The 23,396-nt window shown below is 46.1% G+C and overlaps 3 non-coding genes across 3 annotated transcripts; 1 reads left to right on the top strand and 2 right to left on the bottom strand.

Moving 5' to 3' along the window:
* Positions 1 to 182: 182 nt before the first annotated feature.
* Positions 183 to 254, top strand: trnam-cau (transfer RNA methionine (anticodon CAU)). Its single transcript has one exon. It is a non-coding gene; the product is annotated as a tRNA-Met (tRNA).
* Positions 255 to 20,857: 20,603 nt separating this feature from the next.
* Positions 20,858 to 20,929, bottom strand: trnaq-uug (transfer RNA glutamine (anticodon UUG)). The gene has a single exon. It is a non-coding gene; the product is annotated as a tRNA-Gln (tRNA).
* A 2,088-nt stretch (positions 20,930 to 23,017) lies between these two features.
* trnar-ucg (transfer RNA arginine (anticodon UCG)) lies at positions 23,018 to 23,090 on the bottom strand. The gene has a single exon. It is a non-coding gene; the product is annotated as a tRNA-Arg (tRNA).
* Positions 23,091 to 23,396: the final 306 nt, after the last annotated feature.

Below are 23,396 nucleotides of genomic sequence, written 5' to 3'. Positions count from 1 at the left end.
ACAATTTAGGTTGAGACGAAGGATGGCACGGGCAGAGCAGACGAAGGTCTTCATTCCACCCGCAGAGCTGTAGAGCATGGATCATGTCAAGGACTAAATGAGGGGAAAGAGAGCAGGAGAGCAGGGCAGAGACAAAGACAGAGAATGCTCTCATAAAACAAGGACTGTTCCGTCAATGGTAGAGCAGAGTGGCGCAGCGGAAGCGTGCTGGGCCCATAACCCAGAGGTCGATGGATCGAAACCATCCTCTGCTAGAAGAAGAAAAATAATATGAACCAGTGTCTTTAGAAATGCGTGTCTGTTAAAAAGAGGTTCATAAGAATTTTTTCTTCCTCCACAATCACCAACCATTGTGAGAGTTAACAACAGTCCACTTTCTGACTGAAGCAAAAGTAGACTTCAAAAGGTTTTTCTGATTCAACATAGCAGCTAAATTTCCATTTCCATTTCCTGAACAGGACAGGTTAAAAAAAAGGGAATGTCATGACTTCCTCTGTATGTTAGAATGTGAACAACTAAAAATGTTCATGCCCAGTTTTAAGTTAGAATTAAACTGAAAATACCAAAATCTCCCCTCTTCAATCCTGTCACTCAGTGTTGTAAACTGTTTCAAACAAATTCTACTGTTCAACAGTTCGAGTGTTTCTAATGAAGCTGAATGTTCTCCTCTACTTTCCTCAGTTGTGTTTCTTTCATGTCCTCCTGAGATCAAAGACAGAATTCCAGGTACAAATAAAGACACTATCAAAGCCCCCCTGATGACATCATCATCAATTCTGTCTTTGATCTGGAGGCTCTTGCTTTAATCTTGGCTTTGATCTGACTAATGTTTCCTGACAGGTTGCTGTTTCCACTCCAGAGCAACCAGTAGTTGATCCTATCAGACCAGTCTGATGAACGTAGCTTTTCACTGTCAGTGGAATCACTGGGAAAAGAAACTCCTCCTGTCAGATGAAGGCTTCACTGTGTTGAGGAGGGTTTGTTCAGATGATTCTAGAAGAATAAATCAAAACCTCATCATTGAACATGAACATTAATCACTGATGACTGTTTTAACTGAACCTACTGGATACTGTGGTGCCTGATGAGGAGACAACTTGGGTACAAAGTTGCAGAAGAGGGTTTTTGGAGAGGAGATTTAGATGAGATGGTTTCCAACACACACACAGAGTCCTACTGACTAACCCATGTTTTTCTTCACTTAAACCACCACTGGAGTATTGAAAGAGATTGCATGAGACACCATCAACTTACATTAAAAACCCCTGACTGCCTTTAATTCCCTCCTGGCTGCAGGAAATTAGACAGACTAGCCCACAGCGGGGCTGCACGGTGGTGCAGTGGTCAGCACTGTGCCTTCACAGCAAGAAGGTTCCGGGTTCGGGTCCTGGCTCGGGCGTGGGATCTTTCTGTGTGGAGTTTGCATGTTCTCCCCGGGCCTGCGTGGGTTCTCTCCAGGTACTCCGGCTTCCTCCCACTGTCCAAAGACATGGACATTAGGGGACGAGGCTGATTGATACTCTAAATTGACCGTAGGCGTGAGCGTGAATGGTTGTTCGTCTGTGTGTTGGACCTGCGATGGACTGGTGACCTGTCCAGGGTGAACCCCGCCTCTCGCCCGTAGATGCTGGGATAGGCTCCAGCCCCCCCCCCCCCCGCGACCCTTACTAGTAAGGAATAAGCAGAAGATGACGATGGATGGCCCATAGAGTGGAGGTGAGACCACAACCATGCTCTACAATCAATATTTACATCAAACCAGCAACAACTTAACCTGACTAAATATATACATGATTCCAGACTACTACACCAACTCAATCATACATCCACATAATCATTCAATGAACCTCGCCTGTGATTGTACCCCCTCTCCCATCTGGGAGCAAAGGTTTGCACCTACAGCTCTTAAGGAGCTTCCTTGGGCCACTCTCCCCTTTTGGCTCAACCCCTTTAAGGAAACCACCAGGAAGAGGTGAGGACTGACGTGACGACTGAAACTGCCACATTTACATAAGACAAACTAGATCAACACTAAATACCAGGCCTTGCACAGTGATTCCCACTGACTGACACTGGGGTCTTCATTTTCCACAGGCAGGATGGCCGGTCCCCCTGTGCTTCCCAGGTCCCTCCCTGGAACACATGGCAGAGAAAAAGTTTCACTTGTTTGCTGATTCAATAAACCTGACCATTAACATGTGTGTGTGCCTCTAATTTACATAAACTGTTAATACCAAGACAAATGCTACCTTCAATTCATCATTTATGTCATGGAACCCTTGGTCTCCATTACATTGGTCAACCAGAGAAGCTTCAACTGGTGAAGGTCATTCAACCATGCATGAAGGTCAACCTGCATCATCTGCTGTGCTCCTTAACAGGGGAATTAGCTCAAATGGTAGAGCGCTCGCTTAGCATGTGAGAGGTAGAGGGATCGATGCCCTCATTCTCCAGTATACTTTAACTTGTTCTGTTGATCAGAAGAGCTGCTGGGTGATGAATGCTGATGTTTGTCCACTGCTGTGATAAAGTGTCCCCTGTTACTAAGATGAGGATGAACACCTGCTCAGGTCAAAGCTGCAATGAAGTCAAGTCATCACCCTGTAAAGCACCAAATAACAAAAGTTACACTTTACAAGTAGAACAGGTCCAGTTCCACACTCTTTAAATGAATTTACACCCAACAATTCTTCATGAGCAAGCACATCCTAGCTTAGGCCCAACTTTTCTTGGCGCTCTCCCAGATGCTTGGGAGCTTCTGGGGGAGCGCTAGTTGGGCCTAAGCCAGGAGCTAAGCTAAGTTGGTCTGCACCAGCGAGTGAGGGTTGGCTAGCTCTTGCAGCTTTTGGTGCAGAGCCGCTGCAGGTCCAATTCAACATCGCTAAGCCTCACCTCCAACACAACAAGAAAACTATATTTAACACACTTATCAGTATCACTAAAGGAGGCAGAGGAGGAACAAAACATGTGGCACTCTGAGCAGGAGAGAGGAGGACAAGAGGGAGAAGCCATCGTTAGCTTAGCGTGTTTACAAGGCAGAAAGACTGTTGCTACAAAAATGATGGTCTTTTAAACTTCAGCCAAATAAAGCAAGTAGGTATTAATTTTTGGTGGGTAATTAGTCAACGAAATAAGGAATTAGCAGGGAGGATCACACTTTAGCTAACACAATGAAGCAAGGCTCTACGTTCAGCAACACAGAAAAAGGAGTTGAGGTCACACGCTTCCTGCAACCAGGGTCAAAAATCCAGGACAGACGAAGGGGAGGACAACAAAGACAAAGACACAAGAAACAGAGATAATAACCATAAACTCCATAACAACCATAACAAATATAACCATACAGAACATATATAACAAATATAACAAGAAAAGCATTAAAAAATGTCACCTCTGGTCAAATACTCTGATTTGCATTTGTGTCTCTCAGCATTTTCATTTTCATGTTAAAGCCTCCAGAATGAGGGGAGGGGTCAGGGGCAGTTTTCTGTGTTGTCTGCAAACTGAATTACAGGAAACCTGAACTTCCACTGTCAATGTATCCAACTGATTCATCATTGTTTGATCTATACATAGATAACTTGTAGTTATTGCCCACACACTCACACACACACACACACACACACACACACACACACACACACACACACACACACACACACACACACACACACACACATTTTGTGAAACAACTCAGGAGACATTAGGTGTTTTACTTCGAGGGATTCATTCATGATAAATGAGCATGGAGGAGACCCAGTAATCATCAACACAAGCGTCACATGAGCAGGTCACCACCCACTTTTATTGATTGGTTCTTGTAAGAATCACTCCTAACGCCATCAGGATGCCATTTTTTGTCCTGCCCTGTCTCAACTGTTGGAGCACAGCTACAGCCTGAACTCTGCCACTACCTTATCCCTCCCTAACAACCTCATCCAGACCCACTATCTGGACTAGCCTGACCCCCCTGACCCTCAGTCACTCGTAGCGCCTCCCACCGGAGGGAATAGGAGCATCGGTGAGCTCTGACTGTTGGGATGCACATCCATGTGATGGAAGAGCTGTTTTATACAGGGAATCATTTGACCTCTTGACCTGTGTGGGCAGGTACAGAGGGACGATTCCATCATGAACAATAATATTACGAAACAAATGGGTCTTTAGCTTCTTTCTGAAGGCGTCCTCAGCGTCCTCATGTCCAGTGGGAGAGCGTTCCAGAGTCTAGGAGCTGCAAACTGGAAGGTTCACTCTCCTTCAGTGAGGCTGAATCCCTGTGGTCAGGGAGGATAAAGGACCCCACAGGTATCACTAAAGTGCTTTAGACTGCAAAGCACTCAGCTAATCAAGCTGGGATCAACTGCTGTGGTGATCAAGGTATCATCATATAGAACAAACAAAGAAAACAAAGTTGAGGAAAAGCACACAAAGAAAAAACTATGAACATAAACAGAACATCTTCTACACCAGATGTCACACGGCTCAGTAGACCTCTGGTTTGACCCCTAGCAGGTCCAGTCTCCAGGGTGCCCCCATCATTCTGCTTTTCAGTTGCAGGATATGCAGCAGAATCCCGTCGCTCCTCTGCAGAAGAACATATGAGAGCGTCTGCTTGCTCTTCTCTGGCTGGACGAAGGGGAGAGTCTGCTTGCTCTTCTCTGGCTGGACGTAGGGGAGAGTCTGTTTGCTCTTCTCTGGCTGGACGTAGGGGAGAGTCTGCTTGCTCTTCTCTGGCTGGACGTAGGGGAGAGTCTGCTTTCTCTTCTCTGGCTGGACGTAGGGGAGAGTCTGCTTGCTCTTCTCTGGCTGGACGTAGGGGAGAGTCTGTTTGCTCTTCTCTGGCTGGACGTAGGGGAGAGTCTGCTTGCTCTTCTCTGGCTGGACGTAGGGGAGAGTCTGTTTGCTCTTCTCTGGCTGGACGTAGGGGAGAGTCTGCTTGCTCTTCAGAAGTTTGCTGGACCTTCACTTGAAGGTTATGATTTTCCTCTTTCAAACAGCTTTTTAAATCATGAAGATTTCCCAGGATTTCCCTCTGAGCACTGCTCCTTTTCTTCTTTTGTGTTCTCACTGCACATAGAAGACTCTGAACTTCACCGTTCAGACTGTCACTCTTTGTGGGGTCCTGGTCCTTCCTTGATTCAAGGTGGGCCAACTCTGCAGTGAAGGTCTCTGTCTCCTGAGATGCAGTAGAAACTCGTCTCCTCAAACATCCATTTTCTGCCTCTCTCTCCTCACTCTGGGACCTCAGCTGTTCAAGAGTCGCCTTCTTCTCAGTGAGTTCTTGTCTCATTTTGTTCTTCTCTGCTTGGATGGAGTTGAGCTCACACTTGAGGTCACACTTCTCCTTGTAAACCATCTTCACCTGAAGCTGAAGATTGTGGAGTTGTGTGTTCAGGTCTCTGATCTGAGTCTGGTTCTCCTCCCTCACAGATTCAAGGTTGCCCACCATGGCAGACATGTTCTCTACCAGCTGATATGCAATAATCTTCTCTTGTCCAAGACTAGAAACCTGTCCCCACAAATTCTGGTTTTCTGTCCATCTCTTGTCACACAGAGACTGAAGCTGATCAAGTGCACTTTTCTTCTCTGTCAGGTCTTCCTCAAGACATTTCATCTCCACCTGTTCACTCTCCCTCAGAGACTGAACCTGGGTCAGCTCTTTTCTGAGCTCATTGTTCTCTCCATCAACCTTCCTCCCCTCACACTGAAGACTGTGGACTGTTGCGTTCAGATCTTCTATCTGAGTCTGGTTCTTGTCCTGGACCGTTTGGAGGTTGGCCACCACAGCAGTGAGGTTCTGGAGCTCCTGGATTGCTCTTTTATTCTCACGTTCAAGAGTAGAAACTTGTTCCCTCAAATTCAGGTTTTCTGCCTGTGTGTTGTCACACAGAGACTGAAGCTGCTCAAGGGCAGCTTTCTTCTCAGTCAGGTCCTCCTGCTCTGTCAGCCTGAGAGATGGAGGAGCAGGATCACATTGACCAGGATCATTCAGTGGATAAATCCAGCTCCTACTGAGACCCACCAGATCTCTGAATGCTCCAACTACACAATCCAATGGAGTCATAGCCTTCTGTCCTGGGTTGATCTGAAGATCTTGAGCCAGACTAAATCTCCTGGAACTGTCAAGTCTTTAAAGACCAAAACTGCCCCATAAAAGTGGAGTCTGGATTCTTTTCTAGAATGAGACGGCAATGACAGTCCTGCAGAGTGACATCACTGATATGACTGGATGACTTCAGTCACGTGACTGGATGACTTCAGTCACATGACTGGAGGACAGTGTAGATACCAATGTAGAGGTTGGGGAAATAGTCTCTGAGAATCCAGCTTGAAGCCACGCCCTCCTTGTTCTTCAAAAACCCAAACAGCGACCATCAGTCTCCCTCCAATCCTGTACTTGGGTTCAGTGTTGCTGTTCCATTTTGCAGCAGTAGGTGTCGCTGTGATACCAGGTTCAGATCAAGATTCCCAACTCCAGCTCATGTTGGTGACCTAAGTACCAGGGTAAAATGGCGCTTCAGTGGATCATGTGATCAACTCATGTGTGTCCTCACTGCTCCACAGGTCTGTCAAATGTTCTGTAAAATAGTTGGACCCAGCAGAGCTGCTAGATTAGGAGCTGATGGAGTCGTTGCAGATACCAGGGTCCAAAGTCCAGCTTGAACCTGGTTTGTGTAGTTCTTTGTCAAGCTAGCAGCCATTCTTTTCACTGCCAAGCTAAAGTGACTTCTGTCAACAAAGGTCAACATACAAAAGGATATTTCTACTGGCAGTTCAAGATTTTGATCAAACTCCTTTTTCAGAGCTGGAACCTTCCTCTTGTGTCAGCTTTCTGTTCCCATCTCTATGGTAACGGTCAGTTTTGACCCACGTCTTCAATCAGCTGTCAAATAAACTAAAACAATTTTCTATCCTCCAAGTTGTTTCCATCTCTTGGTGACCTTGTTAGGCTTCCTTATCCATGGAAATATTGGTTTGAAAATTTAGTTGTGGGCCTCTGGACATTTTTTTAGTCACTAAACCCTCGATTTCAGTTTAAAAAATGGTAAAATGAACCTCAAGAAAATCCTAGAAATGTCCCCAGTCTGAGACCCCAGCTCCACCCCATGGACAGCCTCCTGGATGATGTCCTCAAGCAGCATCCCTGTTTGTCTCCTGGCTGCAGCTGGATGCCCTCACAACCCTTAGACAGAGACAACCAGCACTGGCATCATTTTAATGCCACCGTTCAACAGTGAATCTGCTGGTTTCCTTTTTTTAGGAGCTGATGGGAGCTGCACAGAGAAGCTCTTTGAGACAGGAACCATTCAGAGCTCCACCCTGCTTCTTCCAGCAGGATCCACAGATCCACCAACACACCAGCTGCCTGATGTCCATAGCCTATGCCAGTATCTTCAGGCGAGAGGCAGGGTTCACCCTGGACAGGTCACCAGTCCATCACAGGTCCAACACATAGAGACAGACAACCATTCGCTCTCACAGTCACACCTACAGTCAATTTAGAGTATCAATCAGCCTCGTCCCCTCTTGATGTCTTTGGACTGTGCGAGGAAGCTGGAGTACCAGAGAGAACCCACACAGGAACAGGGAGAACATGGAGACTCACACAGAAAGATCCTGTGCTGGAGCCGGGACCTTCTTGCTGTGAGGAGACAGTGCTGACCACTGCACCACCGTGCAGTCGCTGTCTAATGTGTGGAGGCTTTTGACCAGGATTCCTAGACAGCACAGCTGGACTCACTCAACAGCTAACTTGTTAGCACCGACTAGACAGGAGTGCTTCTATGGTTTTACTCAGAGTTTCAATGTTTTTAAAAGATGTCTCATTCAGCCTGTGGGTTTGAGTGATCACTCTTCAGTCTCCTGTTCTGTTTTCTGTTTGAGAGTCAGGTTGTCATCAACACTCACCGTCACACCGTGATGTCACTGCTTGACCTGAAGTCCCAGTCTTCAAGAGTTTCTCCCCAAACTGTCAACCTGCTGTGACTCATACGACAGCCGACACACAAACATTTGTTAAAATGACTAAACATTTCAAATGCTTTTATTGTGAAGCCCTGGATGGAACACATTCCCATGAAAATGCTGCTTTTATTGTGAGGCTTGGCCTCCAAATCAGTCCACACATTCAACTCTGATGTCATCAGATCAGAAGGTGGCAGTGTTGTGTCTGTTTGTGTGTCTCTGGTTCCTCTTCCTGCCTCTGCTGTCTTCTTTCAGGTCTTCTTGATGGTCCGGCTTCTTCTCCTCCATCGAGGGGTTGCTCTCACCGAGTGGAAGCCTTGTAAACCTGGTGATTCCAAGATGGCTGCTGTGTTCATTCCTTGTTACTGTTATGGTGTTGATTCACTACACGCCCACATTGTTGTGCTGATTAGAGAAAAAGGTTATGTTTCCATCCAAGTGTCCTGCATAACTCTCAGCTAGTAACTTAACATAAGAGGTAACTTGGTGTGGAGAGTAGAAAATACTTGAAGTGAGAAAATACTTGAAGTGGGAAGACTGAGAATACTTCAATATGTGAGCCTGTGTACTTGAGCTTTGGCCTTGTTTCAGTGTCAGGAACCAATCAGAGCAGCCTCCTCCTGACTAAACAGCTCTACTCATCAAGCCCCTGACCCCAGACTCTTCTTGGTGAACTGATCAGAGATCAGATTAGTAGAGAAGCAGTGACACAAAGGGAAACTTCCTCATTCCCTGAACGCAGCTTCATCAAACAGAGCAATGCTAACTGTTCACCTGCAGTGTTGTTCAAGAGGGGTGGAGAGAGCAGGGAGGAAGAGAGGTGGAGAGAAGAGCACGGGGTCTCCATCCAGGGATCTGCTGTTATTTTCTCAGCCCCCCTTCTCCCTTCCTTCCTGCTCACACACTTTGTCACGTGGACACGTGTTATTTGTAAATGGAAAGGTGCCAGAGTTCAACAGGGCTGAGTTTTCTCTCCAGTTTGACGGCCAAATTTGGTCAAATAATTGGAGATGAAGAGGAAGAGAGCGTTGTATCGTCCACGTTTGTGAGGAAGATCTTTTCGTGCCATCACTGAGGAATCGCTCTCTTGATTTCTTTTGTTTTTGAAAGAAAGATATGGTCAGTTCCAAAAATTGGATCATTGTGATTGACAGGACCAGGCTCAGACACAGGACAGAAGCAGGGTTCACGGCAAGGGACGTTGATGTTCTTGTACTCCGAGCAGAGAAACCAAACGGCTGCAAACGTATCCACTAAATCTAGACTATCGGATAAAACTTTCAAAAACTCTCAGGGGCCGAAGAACACAAGACAGGCACGGCTGCATTAACAAGGTAGAGGCTGTGGCAGGAACTGTGGATCGACGGGCTGGAGTGAGCACACAAGGACGAGACAGGAGTGAAGGCTGGATGAGGCGTCATGAAGCCTGTGGACGCCATGACACTGTGTTACTGTCACTGAATACTGACACCTGCTGGACTGCAAACTTCCCTGCAGGCTTGACCGACTGAACTGACACTGATTTGATGACCCGTGAACACAATAAGATCATTGAAGTCTTTGCGTTCATACTGGATCGTTCCATGTCTTTGAACAATGGGACCATGATGTGAAAGTCTCAGTGAAAGTGATGGGAATGAGGACGCTTTGTTTTTACAATTTTTATTAAAAAAAGAAGTTTTTCCAACGTTTTCAAATCAAGTCTGTTGGGTTTCTTGAAGCGATTTCTCCTGCCGTGGAGAACACACGCTCACATGGCCCTGATGATGACGGCCTGCACAGGAAGTCTGTGGCCAGCAGGAAGAGGCTGGGACAGGCAGTCTGCTGGCTCTTCAGTGCACCAGAGGATCTTGAGTCCGTCCAGTATCTGCTAGTGTAACGAAGTTAAGAGTTGTGATCCCACTTGCCATTTAAAACACATTCACAAAACACGGGAACTGGGGTTTCCTACTGCAATTAAAGGCAGCACCCCCTGTGGTTTAGGGTCGTGCACCCTGGGGGGGTAGCAACAGTCGGACCTCGCTGCCTCCGGGGTCGGTGTATGACTTATGAGCTCTGTCTTTGTTTTATATTAATTACTTTATTTTAATATGAAGGAGTGGTTTAAGTTATATTTTGAATCATAAAGCTCCCGTACAGTCGAGCCTGTCCTTTTTTTTTTTATAAAAAGCTGACTGTGTTTTTCTTTTATTTTTGTTTACAAATGGCTAGAGTTACACGTGTTAGCTAACCTGCACTTTTTTTCATTTTACTTCTTGCAGCCGTGTATGTGTGTGTGTGAACGGGCGAACTGGACTGACTGTGTGTTAAATCTCCATGCCAGGTACGCATTGTGTTATTTTATGTTCATTTGTGGATTGTATGAACAGTCGGACCTCGCTGCCTCCGGGCCGTGTATGTGTGTGTGTGTGTGTGAACGGGCGAACTGGACTGACTGTGTGTTAAATCTCCATGCCAGGTCAGTCCAGACGAGAAATAAACGGCGAGTGTGCCAACGGTGAAACAGACTACCTCGTCCTTAAATACACAACGCAAGTGAAGTACAAGAACCGCTACACTAGTATCGCTGTACTCGCTGTACTTGATGTACTCGCTGTACTTGATGTACTCGCTGGAGTTGCACTTCTTCCAAGTCTCCCCACTTCATCATCCAAGTGCTGCCACAGGTCATTTAAAGAAAAAAACAAACAAACAAACAAACCGTCCTTTTAGTACAATTTCCAAAAACGAACACGATGATGAACAACATGGCTGATGGGGCTGAGAGAACTGTAATGGAAACGAAGCTCCAACAGACGCGCGAACCAGAGGGAGGAAACCACGGCGTTTCACTGCTTTACATTTAGAATCTCACGCCAAGCCGGAGAAGCAGGTCCTGAATCAGTCACGTGGTCACTGCCAGCTGGCGAGGCTTCGGACGTCACCACATACGTCATCAATACGCGCTTCACAAAACGAGAAGAAGACGCGGGAAGCTTTGAACACAACAAGGAAAGAAGGAGAAGTCCGTGAAGCCCCGGCCTCGGTCTTTGTCTCCTGAAGGCTGAGTGGCGCCGGTAGAACCTCAACATGTGCGCCGCGCAGCTGCTGCTGGTGTCGGTCCAGGAGCGGATCCTCGCCGCCGCTGAAGACTTCCTGCTGCAGCTGGGAGAAGGAGACTCAGCGGCTGGAGTCCCGGTGCTGAGAGCGCTGCTCACCGAGCGGCTGGCGGCGGCCGCGGAGCAGATCGTGGCTCTGCTGGAGGAAACCGTGGCGGAGTACGAGCGGGAGAACCGCCGGCAGAGGTTGCTGCTCGATGCCGTGCTGAAGCCCCGAGTCAGGCTGGACAGAGCAGGTGAGTCCCCGCAGGGACCTGCTGGGCCCCTCATTCAGTCCAGGAAGTGGAGCTGCAGCAGGGCCGGTTCTAGACAGGCATTTGTAAGGGGGCAGACAGGAATGTGAAGGGGGCACATGGTGGCGACTGAAGCCTGATTTATGCTTCTGCGTCGTGGCGACGCCGTCGCCCCTACGTCGTCATTGTGCATTTATAGTTCTGCGTCGAGGGAACGCGTTGCTCTGTAATTCACTGCCAAGCCACTAGAGGGGTGTGGCTTTATCTTCGTATGGTTTTGGGGGACTCTTGTCGAATTCCTTAGTTTTCTTCCGGTCAAAGCACATGGGTCAGAGACAGAGACAACAATGGAAGTTGTAAAGGTGGTCATACCTGCGAACCTCCTCGATAACTCTTTCTTCGGCTTGGTCCATTTTTATTTTTGCGTGTTGCTCTCACCACAGAAACTTAAAAAATAGCGGTGTTGTTGTGCTGAACCGGAAACCTCGTGTCAGTGGACCAATCACAGTTTGTTGACGTTCACGTCACGTCAGGATTTTTTGGAGGTGCACGTCGGGCTACGGCGTAGGGGTCTGCGTTGACGGCGTAGGTACGGCGTCGCCACGACGCAGAAGCATAAATCAGGCTTGAGGCCGGAAAGGGTGTGGTGGTTTTGGGGGGGGGGGGGGTAAGGTGGTTCTCTGGATCACTGTTTTTGTCATGTAATTGGATTGCACTTTGTCAGACCTTCACCCTCAGACCGGTCCAACCTGGTCCCACATGAAGGCTAAAGCCCAGTTCACACTGCAAGATTTTAGGCGTCAGTGACTTCCCTCCCCCAATCAGGCTGAGGCATTAATGAACGCTCCTGTGCGCCGACAAATCTTGTCGTGTGAACAGCAGCCTGATTGAGCGTCGATGGTGTGAACAGCAGGGCCTGTCGCTAACAAAAGTAGCGTAGTTTGAACAGGGCTTGAGCTTCTGCTGGTGGAACTCTGAGGGTCCCTGAGGCCCCAAACCCCTGACCAGGAGGAGGTGGCAGTCCCTCGGGGCCAAATTAAAAAAGAAAACTAAAAAAACATTTCTGGTTCCAATTCTAAGATCAACTTACAAAATAAAGTCAGACCCAATAAGAGCTCTCAATGTAGCCGATATTTACCAAACTGAAGGGTTGGCGTTGTGTTAAACCTCTTGTTTGTCTTCTTGTCCTGTTCTCAGCTTCTTGTTTGGAGCACCTGAACTCTGCACCTGAACAGCTCCACTCTCCTTTCTCACCAATCCACTCCTCAACAACAGCCTCCTGTTTCCCTTTGCAAACTCTAACAAACCTCCATATCCAAGTCATGTGTTCTGGACTTCTCATGGCCCAAGTTGACCAAAGTCCTCTTTCTTTGATGGAACGTGGTTTGATGGTAGGGGGTTCAGATCTGTGACAAAGCAGAGAAGGAACTCTCCCAAGATGCTGAGACGCATCAATGACAGGGCTCGGAGGGAAAGAGAGGAGGTGAACCTGTCCTCTCAGTGATGCCTTTTCCAGTGGATTCTTCAGCTTCTGCAATAAATCTGGTCCACATTCAGTTTGTGGCTCATCTGTTACTTTCTGAAGGGAGAGAGAGAGAAAGAGAAACGTCATTCTGAGTGCAACCCAACACAGCAAAAAGCTGTGCTGGAACCTGACGGGCTACATCCTGGCTCGTTAGGGTCCAAGCAGTGATTGATGGTGATGGAGGCAGTGGGGTTGGGAGGGGGTGTGTGTGTGTTTGTGTGTCACGAGAAGATACACACACAAACACACACACAGCGGTGTGACAGAGAGATGAGAGGAAGCTGACACTGTATCACGCACCTTTTTCAGCAGATTTTTCCGCTGCTGCAGATCATTTTGTCAACTCTTAATCCAGTAATGTTGGGAGTCCATCAGGATTTGTGGGGTTTTTAACTTCTAAAATTTTGTGGAAAAATCCCAGAGACAAACTCCACCTTCAGGAGCCAGAAAGAAGGATTGGATTGTTTTTCTGAAGGCAAAGGTGGTCCAATCCCATCCATGATCCCAGACCTGCTCAGTGCCCCCTCAGATAAAGATGGTGGATCAAATCAACAACAACAAGTCAGTAAAAGTCAAAGAGCAGGCAGCACAATGTTGGTGGGACTTGTTCTGATGATGGAGCTCCATTCTACCACCATCATGGATCAGACACATGAGGAAAGCTGTGGAGCAGCTGAAGGTGGTTGCTGCCAGGCTGAAGACCACCAGACACATCAGGAGGACCAGGATGGTGATGCTGAAAGAGCAGCACTGACTCAGTCAGCACACACACACACACACACACACACACACACGTGTCAGCAGTCTCTCTGTCTCCTGCAGCAAGTCACATGATATCCAAATGAGTCCCGTCAGAATGAACCAATGTTACAGCAGCTTTAGGGGACAAAATCCAAAGGCAAACCTCCTGCAGACACCAGTGAAGCTCTGTTGTTTCATTTCAATGCAGTTTCAGTCCAGATCAGTGAGTCCAGAGCTGCTAGCTTGACAGCTAAACACGGAGCATCACAACACTCAGCAGGACCCTGGCTGGAGTCGTTCTGCCAGCTTGAAGTGACGTCACTCATGCAGCTCTTTGAGTGTCTCAGTGGTTCAGACCTCCAGTGCTCCAACATGAACAGGAACCTTGAAGACCATCAACCATTCATCAACAGTACAGAACAATGAGAAGAGTTTCCACTTCTAAATAAAAGGCTATCACACTGTTACTACTACAATATTACAGTATTAGAGGTTTAGAAAGTTCACCAAATTAAGAGTAAAATGATATCATAGGCATTGACTCAGCTACATGTAGAATACAAATGCAAAGCCAGAAAACCTGGAGAGAACCCACGTAGGAACAGGGAGAACATGCAGACTCACACAGAAAGATCCTGTGCTTGAGCAGGGGCTCGAACCCAGAACCTTGTTGCTGTGAGGTGACAGGTTGAACCACTGCACCACTGTGCCTCCTATAATGGAAACTATACAGGCCTTTTAAAAAGTTATTTTTGTTCACTGCCCAGCCGGCCTGGGCTGGACCGGCCATTCAAGAATTGTCCCACTTTTCCCAGTGGCCAGGATGTCCCTGGACCCCACACACTGACCAGGACACTGGGAGGCGGTACTCATGCTAATGCTAGCCAGCAAGTGTCTCTGGTCTTGTTGTGTCTGTAATGAGGGCCATTGTGTTCCAACTGAGCAGGAATGTAAAAACATAGAAGATTTTAATAGCTGACGGCTATTTGGTGTTGTTAGAGTGGATAAACCTCACCTTGTGATTATGAATGGACAAAACCATTCAGTGATGGGGACCTATGACCTTTGACCTGGGTGACCCAACGTTGATCCAAGCATCTGAAGCCAGCGTTTCTGTTCCCAGTTTGCTGACTGGTCCTCAGTAGCAGGACGTCTCTTTTCATTGAGTTGATTTCTGTTTCTGTCTGTTGCTCCGCTGTTTCAGAGTCAAATGAAGAGATTTCTGATGTTGCTGTTTGTGTCCTGCAGATGTGGAGCAGCTGCTGGTGATTAAAGAAGAGGTTCCCCCTGAGCTGCAGGACCCAGAGCCCCCCCACATTAAAGAGGAGAGGGAGGAGCTCTGGACCAGTGAGGAGGGAGGGCAGCTTCAAGGGCAGCAGGAGGCTGATATCACCACGTTCCCCTTCACTCTGGTCCCTGTGAAGAGAGAAGGGGACGAAGAGAAACCTCAGTTCCCACAGCTTCATCAGAGTCTAACTGAGGAGAACTTGAAGGAAGAGTGTCTGAGCAGCAGCCCAGTTCATCCTCTGAAAACAGAAGCTGATGGAGAAGAGAGTGGAGGACCAGAACCAGAACCAGCCAGCAAGGTAGATCCAGATCCACTTGTACAACCCCAGACTGAAGACCAGATGTCAGACTCTTCTGAAGCTGAGCCTGAAGTCAGTGAGGATGATTGGGTCAGACCTGATAACACGGCCACCTCTGAGCACAAGGAACCCTTTGGCTCCAGGAGGAATTTGCTTCAGAAATTGAGACCAGGACAGGAAGTGAGTCATTGCAGCTCAAAAGAGCAAAAAGTAAAGACTGAAAGAGAATCAGAGATCATCAGGAACGTGAACTTTGGTCCTTCTGAATCTGAGACAGAAGTCAGGAAGGATGAGCGTCCCTTTAGGTGCTCAACATGCAGTAAAGATTTTAGGAACAGAAGGAGTTTGAATAATCACATGAGAACACACACTGGGGAGAAAACATTCCCATGCTCAGTTTGTGGCAGAAGATTCTCAGAAAAGGGTAATTTGAGAAGACACATGAGAAGACACACTGGAGAGAAACCATTTCCCTGCTCAGTTTGTGGCAAAAGATTCTCAGAAAAGAGAGGTCTGAAAAGACACATGAAAATGCACAATGGGGAGAAACCATTCCCCTGCTCAGTTTGTGGCACAAGATTTTCAGAAAATGGGCATCTGAAAATGCACATGAGAACTCACACAGGGGAGAAGCCATTCCCCTGCTCCATTTGTGGAAAAATGTTCTCTGTTCAAGGATATTTGAAAAGCCACATAAGAACACATACTAGAGAGAAACCATTCCTCTGCTCAATTTGTGGCACAAGATTCTCAGAAAAGAGATATCTGAAAAACCACGAGAACACACACTGGGGAGAAACCATTCCCCTGCTCACTTGGTGCTGAAAGATTCTTGATAAAGGCACAACTGAAAAAACACATAAGAACGCACACTGGGGAGAAACCATTCCCCTGCTCAGTTTGTGCTAAAAGATTCTCGGTAAAGGGACACCTGAAAAGACACATGAGAATGCACAGTGGGGAGAAACCATTTTTCCAAACATGACACTGAAGCCATGACAAAAGAGTGGGAGACGCAGGTTGAAAGCCAATAATGAATGTATTTAACTAAAAAAAAACACAACAATAAATCAAAAATGGGCCCAGGTGCTTCCAACTAGGAGGAATGAACAGCTCCCCACCCTCCAGATACCTGCTGCAACACAAGAAACATCATGAAAGACACGAGATTCTGCGTGACTTTTCTGTTAAACCTGTGTTGAGAGCTAATTTGCAGTATGCAACCAAACCAGGTTACTTTTGAATGTTGCAAAAATACATCCCTGCAATTCTTCAAAAATAATTAATAATACAAGAACACACATTTGGTTTGTTTTGCACTGGAATTGTCCTTTAAGAGCTTCACAAGCTGGGAGAAGGATTTTAAACACTACTCTGGATTTTACTGGAGGCCAGTGCAGCGAAGCTAAGATTTGCGTGATGTGCTCTCTCTTCCTAGTTTCTGTCTATGCTTCTTGTCTATGCTTTATGCTTTATTTCTATGCATGCACCTGCATTGTGGACCAGCTGCAGAGTCTTCAACCACTTGTTAGTACAGCCTGATAATAAAGTAAATAAAAATATATGATAATAAAGAGTTAAAATAGAGCAGTGACATCACTAGATAATGTGTCTCTAAGGGGTTTTGGGCCAAGCACAGGAACTTCTGTCTTATCAGAGTTGAACAGTAACAAGTTATAAGTCATCCAGGCCTTCATGTCTGGAATGCATGCTTGTAGTTTGGATAACTGTTGGCCTTCATCCGGCTTTATTGATAAATATAATTGATTATCATCTGTGAAACAATGGAAATGTATGGAGTGTTTTTGAATAATATGACCTAAAGGAAGCATATATAAAGTGAAGAGTATCGGCCCCAGCACTGAACCTTGGGGAACACCGTGTTTAACTTTGGTTTGCATGGAAGATTTATTGTTAATGAGTAGGGCTGGGTTTAAAAAATCGATTTAATCCATTTGAATCAATTTTCCTTTTCATGGTTTGATATCGATTCATAAAACCCACAGATCGATTCCTAACTTGCAGAGAACAGCCTGTGTATCAACTCTGGCAGTCTCGCATGATCAGCGTTTGGCGGCAGTTTTAATGGAATGTGATCTTGCGAGAATTTACTACCAGTCAAGCAAACATGGCGGACTGAAGCACAACCCTGAAGGCACACTCGGTGAGATTAAAGGCCGATGTTTGGGTGCACTTTGGTTTTAAGGACGGAGAAAATGACGACTTGGGGGGGGGGGCAATATGCAAACTATGCAACGGGATGGTAAAGTACTGTGGGAATATGACAAATCTCCACTTGTCAAGACATCACCCAGCAGAAAACCAGTCGACACGGCTCAAACAACGCAGCCTGGAGCAGGTATAAGATAACCGAGGCTGTTGCAGTTTTTATATGCAAAGACATTGGACAATACCAAACATGAACGCAAGCTTAAAACAAAGCATCGAAACTTCGCTTCACTCAGCAGAGAACGTGGCATTGACTTGTGATTGTTAGACGTCAAGAGCAACAGATTCATATCTGACCATTCCAGCTCACTACATTAGCGACTGGGTCCTCGCATGCCATGTTCTTCAAACCAGAGCCGTGGAAACCAGCCACACAGCGAGAAAACTCAGCGAACTGTTATTCAGTGCAATAGGCGAGTGGAAGCTTAGGAACAAGGTGCCAGCCATCGAAACTGACAATGCAGCAAATATTGTCCGCGCTGCGGAGATGACGGGCTTGTTGCACATTGGTTGCTTTGCACACCTTCTTAATTTAGCCTCGCAAACTGCGCTGAAAGTCCCTACAGCTGCACGCTTGCTCGGCAGAGTCAGACGCATGGCTGCATTTTTTCATCGTAGCTCTACGGCGAGCCGCATCCTCAGTGAGAAGCAAAGGGTGCTGGAGCTTCCTGAGCACAAGATGGTGATTGACGTGGTGACACGTTGGAATAGCTCACTGGAGATGCTGGACCGTTTCCTCCAGCAGCAACCAGCCATCTCAGCAGCTCTGCTGTCACCTGAAGTACGCAGAAACGAGAAAGATGTCTGCACGTTGACAGAAGTGGACGTAAGAGTCCCAGAGGATGTGGTCAAAGCCCTTCAGCCACTGAAAGCAGCTACTCTTGCCAAGTCTGAGGAAAAATCCCCGACTCTGTCCATCATTGCACCCTTGCATGCACAACTGTTGGAAGAGATGCGCTGTGTCCCCCAGGATTCAACAGTCATCAAAGAGGTCAGGACAGCAGCAGACAACAACCTCAATTCAAGGTAAGCTTAAAAAGTATGTTGGTGAATGCGTGTGCATTCATGCACATTCATTTCCAATTAAATTATATTTAAGTGATCAAATATATCTTTTCAAGGTTCGTGCCTTGAAGGACAGGCTCTATGTTGCTTCAGCGTCAGACCCTCGTTTCAAGGCTCTGCCTTTCTTGCCTGATGAGGCCTGGAACCACACATTCTCCCGACTGGTGACTGAAGCTTCTGTTGTGGCACAGGCGGAGGCTTCTAATGTAAGTTATTGACACAAAAAAAACCTTATTTCCTACAGTTTTTGTACTTTACTGTATTCAACTCAAATTTAATTTGTCTTCATTATTTTAATATTAAGCAGATGTATTCTGAATTGTATTCCAAGTGTCTTTCCAGATCATTTTCTTGCTATTTTCAAACAGCAAACATCTGCTTTTGGTGGAAAAGAAGAAGCTGTGCCTGATCCCGTTGAAGATGTTGCTCCACCAAAGAGACCAAAGGAATCCTCTGCGCTGATGTCTCTCCTAGGGTCAGCCTACATGCGGAAAGAGACAGTTACACAGAAAACTGTATTTGAAAAGGCCCAGGATGAAATCAAAATATACAGGGAAGTAACACCCATTCCACTCTCTGAGAATCCTCTCAACTGGTGGAGAACACATGCAAAGCAGGATCCCCTATTGGCCCACCAAGTAAAACGGTACCTTTGTGTACCTGGTACCAGTGTCCCGTCCGAGCGGGTTTTTTCCACCACTGGGGATGTTGTGACGGCAAAAAGGAGCTGCCTTACTCCTCAACATGTTGATCAACTCCTTTTCATGCAGAAAAATCGTACTCTCTCCAACAAGTAAGAAAAGGGATGACAGGTCTTGAAGTTTTATGGACTTAGGTTTGTGATTATTGTTCAGAAGTTTACAAGATCTTTTTTATTCGTGTGTCAAGAAAACCCTTTAAGGAGTAATTCAGAACTGTTTAGACTTGTAAATACTTTTCTTTTTTGCATGAATGAAAAACAAACCAAACCCAAACAGGAAGTTCAGAATGCCTGGAAAACAAGATGGAATGTCACCACTTGTCTGATGGTGTTTTTCAGTTTACATTGTATGTTTCAAATATACAGACCATGTTCCAAAAAACTGAGATATTGGCGCTATTTTAATTTGCCTACATTTATTTGAGTCAACAGATGGCTGTTAATTCTGTTCTGATGCAGTTGTCACAACCATTGTAGTGTTATTGCACAGAAGCTGTGAGACAGTTGTAGCTAAGTGAGTGTCCTGTTTATGTGTGTCATCTTTGGAGAAACTTTATTTACAATGTCTATCTTGTAATTTATTTCAATTTGATTTATATACATTCATTTTTTGTTGTTGTCAGTCACTTGGTCAGGTTTAAATAAATAAATAAATGGACGTTGAATCGAATTGAATCGTGAATTGAATTGAATCGGACCTCGGAAAATCAAATCAAATCGATTAGGAAAATCTGAATCGATACTCAGCCCTACTGACTGGTATTTGTTGTTAAACTGGACAGTTTGTCTGTTGAAGCTCTTTAAGTTGATCTGGTTGGACACAAATCTTAGCCACTCAGATGCAGCAGCAGAAGAAGCTGTCATCCACCCTGACAGTCAGAGCATCAAGTCAAGGAAACATCAACCATCTTGTAGTTCCAAACCTTCACCTGTCAGATTCAGCTACTTCTTATTGTGGGATTTTAACTTTGAACACAAACAGTGTCTCGACGCACGATGGCCCAAAAACGGCCCGCATCCCGATTGCAGATCAGCACCACACCAGACCCAGGATTGGTCCAGTTCTGATTTTACTTCAGTATTTGGCACCTTCGGATGTTCGGACCGAATCCAGTTAGTTACACACATTTTCATTTCACCTTGGATTTTGGAGCTTTCGGGTTAAAACCTGTATTTCATGTGTGGGCCACAACCGTCATGTGTGCACCACAGCCGGATCAGGAAGCTTTCAAACGGATCTGGCCCAAAGACTCCTGCTATCTGGGTAGTGTAGATGCCAATGTAGTGGTTGGGGAAATAGTCTCTGAGAATCCAACTTGAAGGTCCTGCTAAGTGTTGTGATGCTCAAATGTTCTGTAAAATAGTTGGACCCTCAGCAAAGATACTAGATTAGGAGTTGATGGAGTCGTTGCAGATACCAGGGTCCAAAGTCCAGCTTGAACCTGGTTTGTGCAGTTCTTTGTCAAGCTAGCAGCGATTCTTTCTTTTCACATGGCCGTGTCTCCTGATGACTCAGGACCAGTTGATGTCCATTTACCTGTCATGGTGACAGAGAACTTTGTCCAGCTCAACCAGGACAAAACTGAGGTCTTAATTGAAGGTGGTGGCAGCGTTGTTAGGGCCTGAGCCTCCTCCCAACCAGCCACAGCCAAGTAGCACGAGTTGGCCATAGAAAAATGCAATTCCTCTTTCAATGTCCGTCACAGACTTGCTGGAGACTCCACCGAGATTTGAACTCGGATCACTGGATTCAAAGTCCAGAGTGCTAACCATTACACCATGGAACCAGTCCAAAAAAAAAAGACATGAGTGAGAAAAATTATGGCGCTTATCATGTAGGAGGGACTACAGTGGTTGTCTGGTTTAAATTTTCACGAACATCCATCCATCCATTCATCCATTGTCTTCCGCTCATTCCTGTTAATGGTTGCAGACTCCTTTTTCATAGCTGGAACCTTCCTCTTGTGTCAGCTTCCTGTTCCCATCTCTATGTTAATGGTCAGTTTTGACCCACGTCTTCAATCAGCTGTCAAATAAACTAAAACAATTTTCTATCATGGTTCAGGTTAACAAAATCCTCATCAACTTCTCTGGTCCAATCACATTTATGTTGGCACACAGAGAACAGATCTAGAGTCAGAGCTGAGACTTCAGTCTAAGCACCTTAAGATGGAGGAGAAGAAGCCCTGATTTCTGGGTCTCACAGTCTTTTTACTCTCTTGGCTCCACCCACACAGGGCAGGAGAACATCCTCATAGAGAGTCAGTGTTTTTCCATGTTTAACCAAATCAGCTCTCAGTGGTTAAGAACAGGTGAGTTAGTGAGTGTGGTTCGTTCTAATCTGATGTCCAAGCTGCAGGAAACAGCAAAGCCAAACAGTACAGAAGCCTTTCAGCATTCATGCAGACTGGAAAGAGGCTGAAATGCTCCCTGCTTCTGGAAGGAGCAGAGATGGAGCCAGAAAAAACACAGAATTTACCCAGACTCTGATTTGAACTAGCAAGAGACTCAAGCTGGTCATGAAGTATGATTGGCTGCCTCTTCGTGATGTCATTCACACACTTGTATAATCAGGATGTGAGCTGAGGGGTGGAGATCAATGAGTCCTGGAGACGTTCAATAATGTCCACAACTTTGGCACCAGGAAGACAGCAGGTGATGGCACCTGGGAGTTCAACAGACCTGATGATTGAACCACCAATCACAAGGATTTCAGCCTCCATTGTAAACAGAGAGTTTAGATGAGAGAGAACCTGCTGTCAGCCTCACCAGTCAGGGCAGTGGTAGAGGCAGCAGAGTTGAATGAAGCAGGATCACCTGGCAGGTCTCAGCTGGAGGTGATGACATCACTGGCCTCAGTCCTAACCAGTGCTCTGCCTAACAACACGGACGATGGTGAGAAACCAGTAGAAGCACTCTGAGAGTTGGAGACAGCAGGAGGAGAGAGACCACGACAGAGTCACCCATGGGAAACTGTTGGATCCACTCAGGACAAACTGGACAGACACAGATCAAAGACAGAATTGATGATGATGTCATCAGGGGGCTTTGATGGTGTCTTTATTTGTACCCAGAATTCTGTCTTTGATCTCAGGAGGACATGAAAGAAACACAACTGAGGAAAGAAGAGGCGAACATTCAGCTTCATTAGAAACACTTGAACTGTTGAACAGTAGAATTTGTTTGAAACAGTTTACAACACTGAGTGACAGGATTGAAGAGGGAAGAGTTTTCTACTTTAAATTTAATTCTAACTTTGAACTGGGGATGAACATTTTTAGTCGTTCATATTCTAACATACAGAGGAAGTCATGTCATTCCCTTTTTTAAAAAAGAAAAACATGTGAAGCTCCTCCCCCCAGCTCCAGATGGACAGACAGACATGAGAGTGGCCAGGAAGCAAAGAAGTGTTGTGCTCCTCTCCAGTGCTCTGGTGTTGTTGTGCTCTTCTCAGCTCCATCATGAAGACCTGCTGGCACTGGGCGCTGGTGGAAGTTTGCAGCTCTCACTGGAAAGTCCTGAGGCTCCTCCCACTCTGAAGCAGGCAGTTGCTCCCAGCCAGCCCACACTTTCACTCTCTGGTGTAGGAGTGAAGAACAAAATCATAATCAAGAACCATCACTCTTTCATTGGGGCTCCTTTCTCCTTGTTCTGATACAGAAACTCAACAGCTTCTATCATTGATTTGACAGGAAATGTTGATGACACACTGGGATTTTTGTTCTCCTGCTGTCACTGTCAAGTGCAGCTTAACATGAGAGGTAGCAGGATCATTCATGTGTTCATGTTTCCAGCAGACAAGGAGGGAACCTGGGAGGACTTCAGTGACTTTGATCAGTGGTTCTCACTTCATCTTCTCAGTATAAAGTTTAAAGTGAGCTGGCCAGGAGTTGAACCTAGAATCTTCTGATCCGAAGTCAGACGCGTTGTCCATTGCGCCACCAGCCCTACAGAGGGGAGGTGCTTATACAAAAAGAGTCAACACCTTCATTTGTATGTCAGAAAATTTCAATGATATGGTGGCATTTTCTGTTTTTGTGCTGTCTGATTGTCTAAATATCAGGTTTAGATCATCAAATTAACACTGGAACAAAACATAATAAACATTAATTATTTAACATTCAAAAAAAAAAAGAAAGAGAACCTGCATCATCCCAGCCATGAAGACCTCAACATGGTTGAAGAGAAAGTCTTGGGTTGGATTCTTGTGTTTTGCAGCATCCTTGATGAGTCTGCATAGAAACATTGGTGTTG

This window comes from Aulostomus chinensis, chromosome 1 (genome assembly GCF_037954235.1).
Source record: "Aulostomus chinensis isolate RoL2024-O1b breed Wild chromosome 1, RoL_Achi_v1.0, whole genome shotgun sequence".
NCBI classification, from domain to species: Eukaryota; Metazoa; Chordata; class Actinopteri; order Syngnathiformes; family Aulostomidae; genus Aulostomus; species Aulostomus chinensis.
The sequence above is the reverse complement of the archived record's forward strand: the minus strand, read 5'-3'. Positions and strand labels throughout refer to the sequence as shown.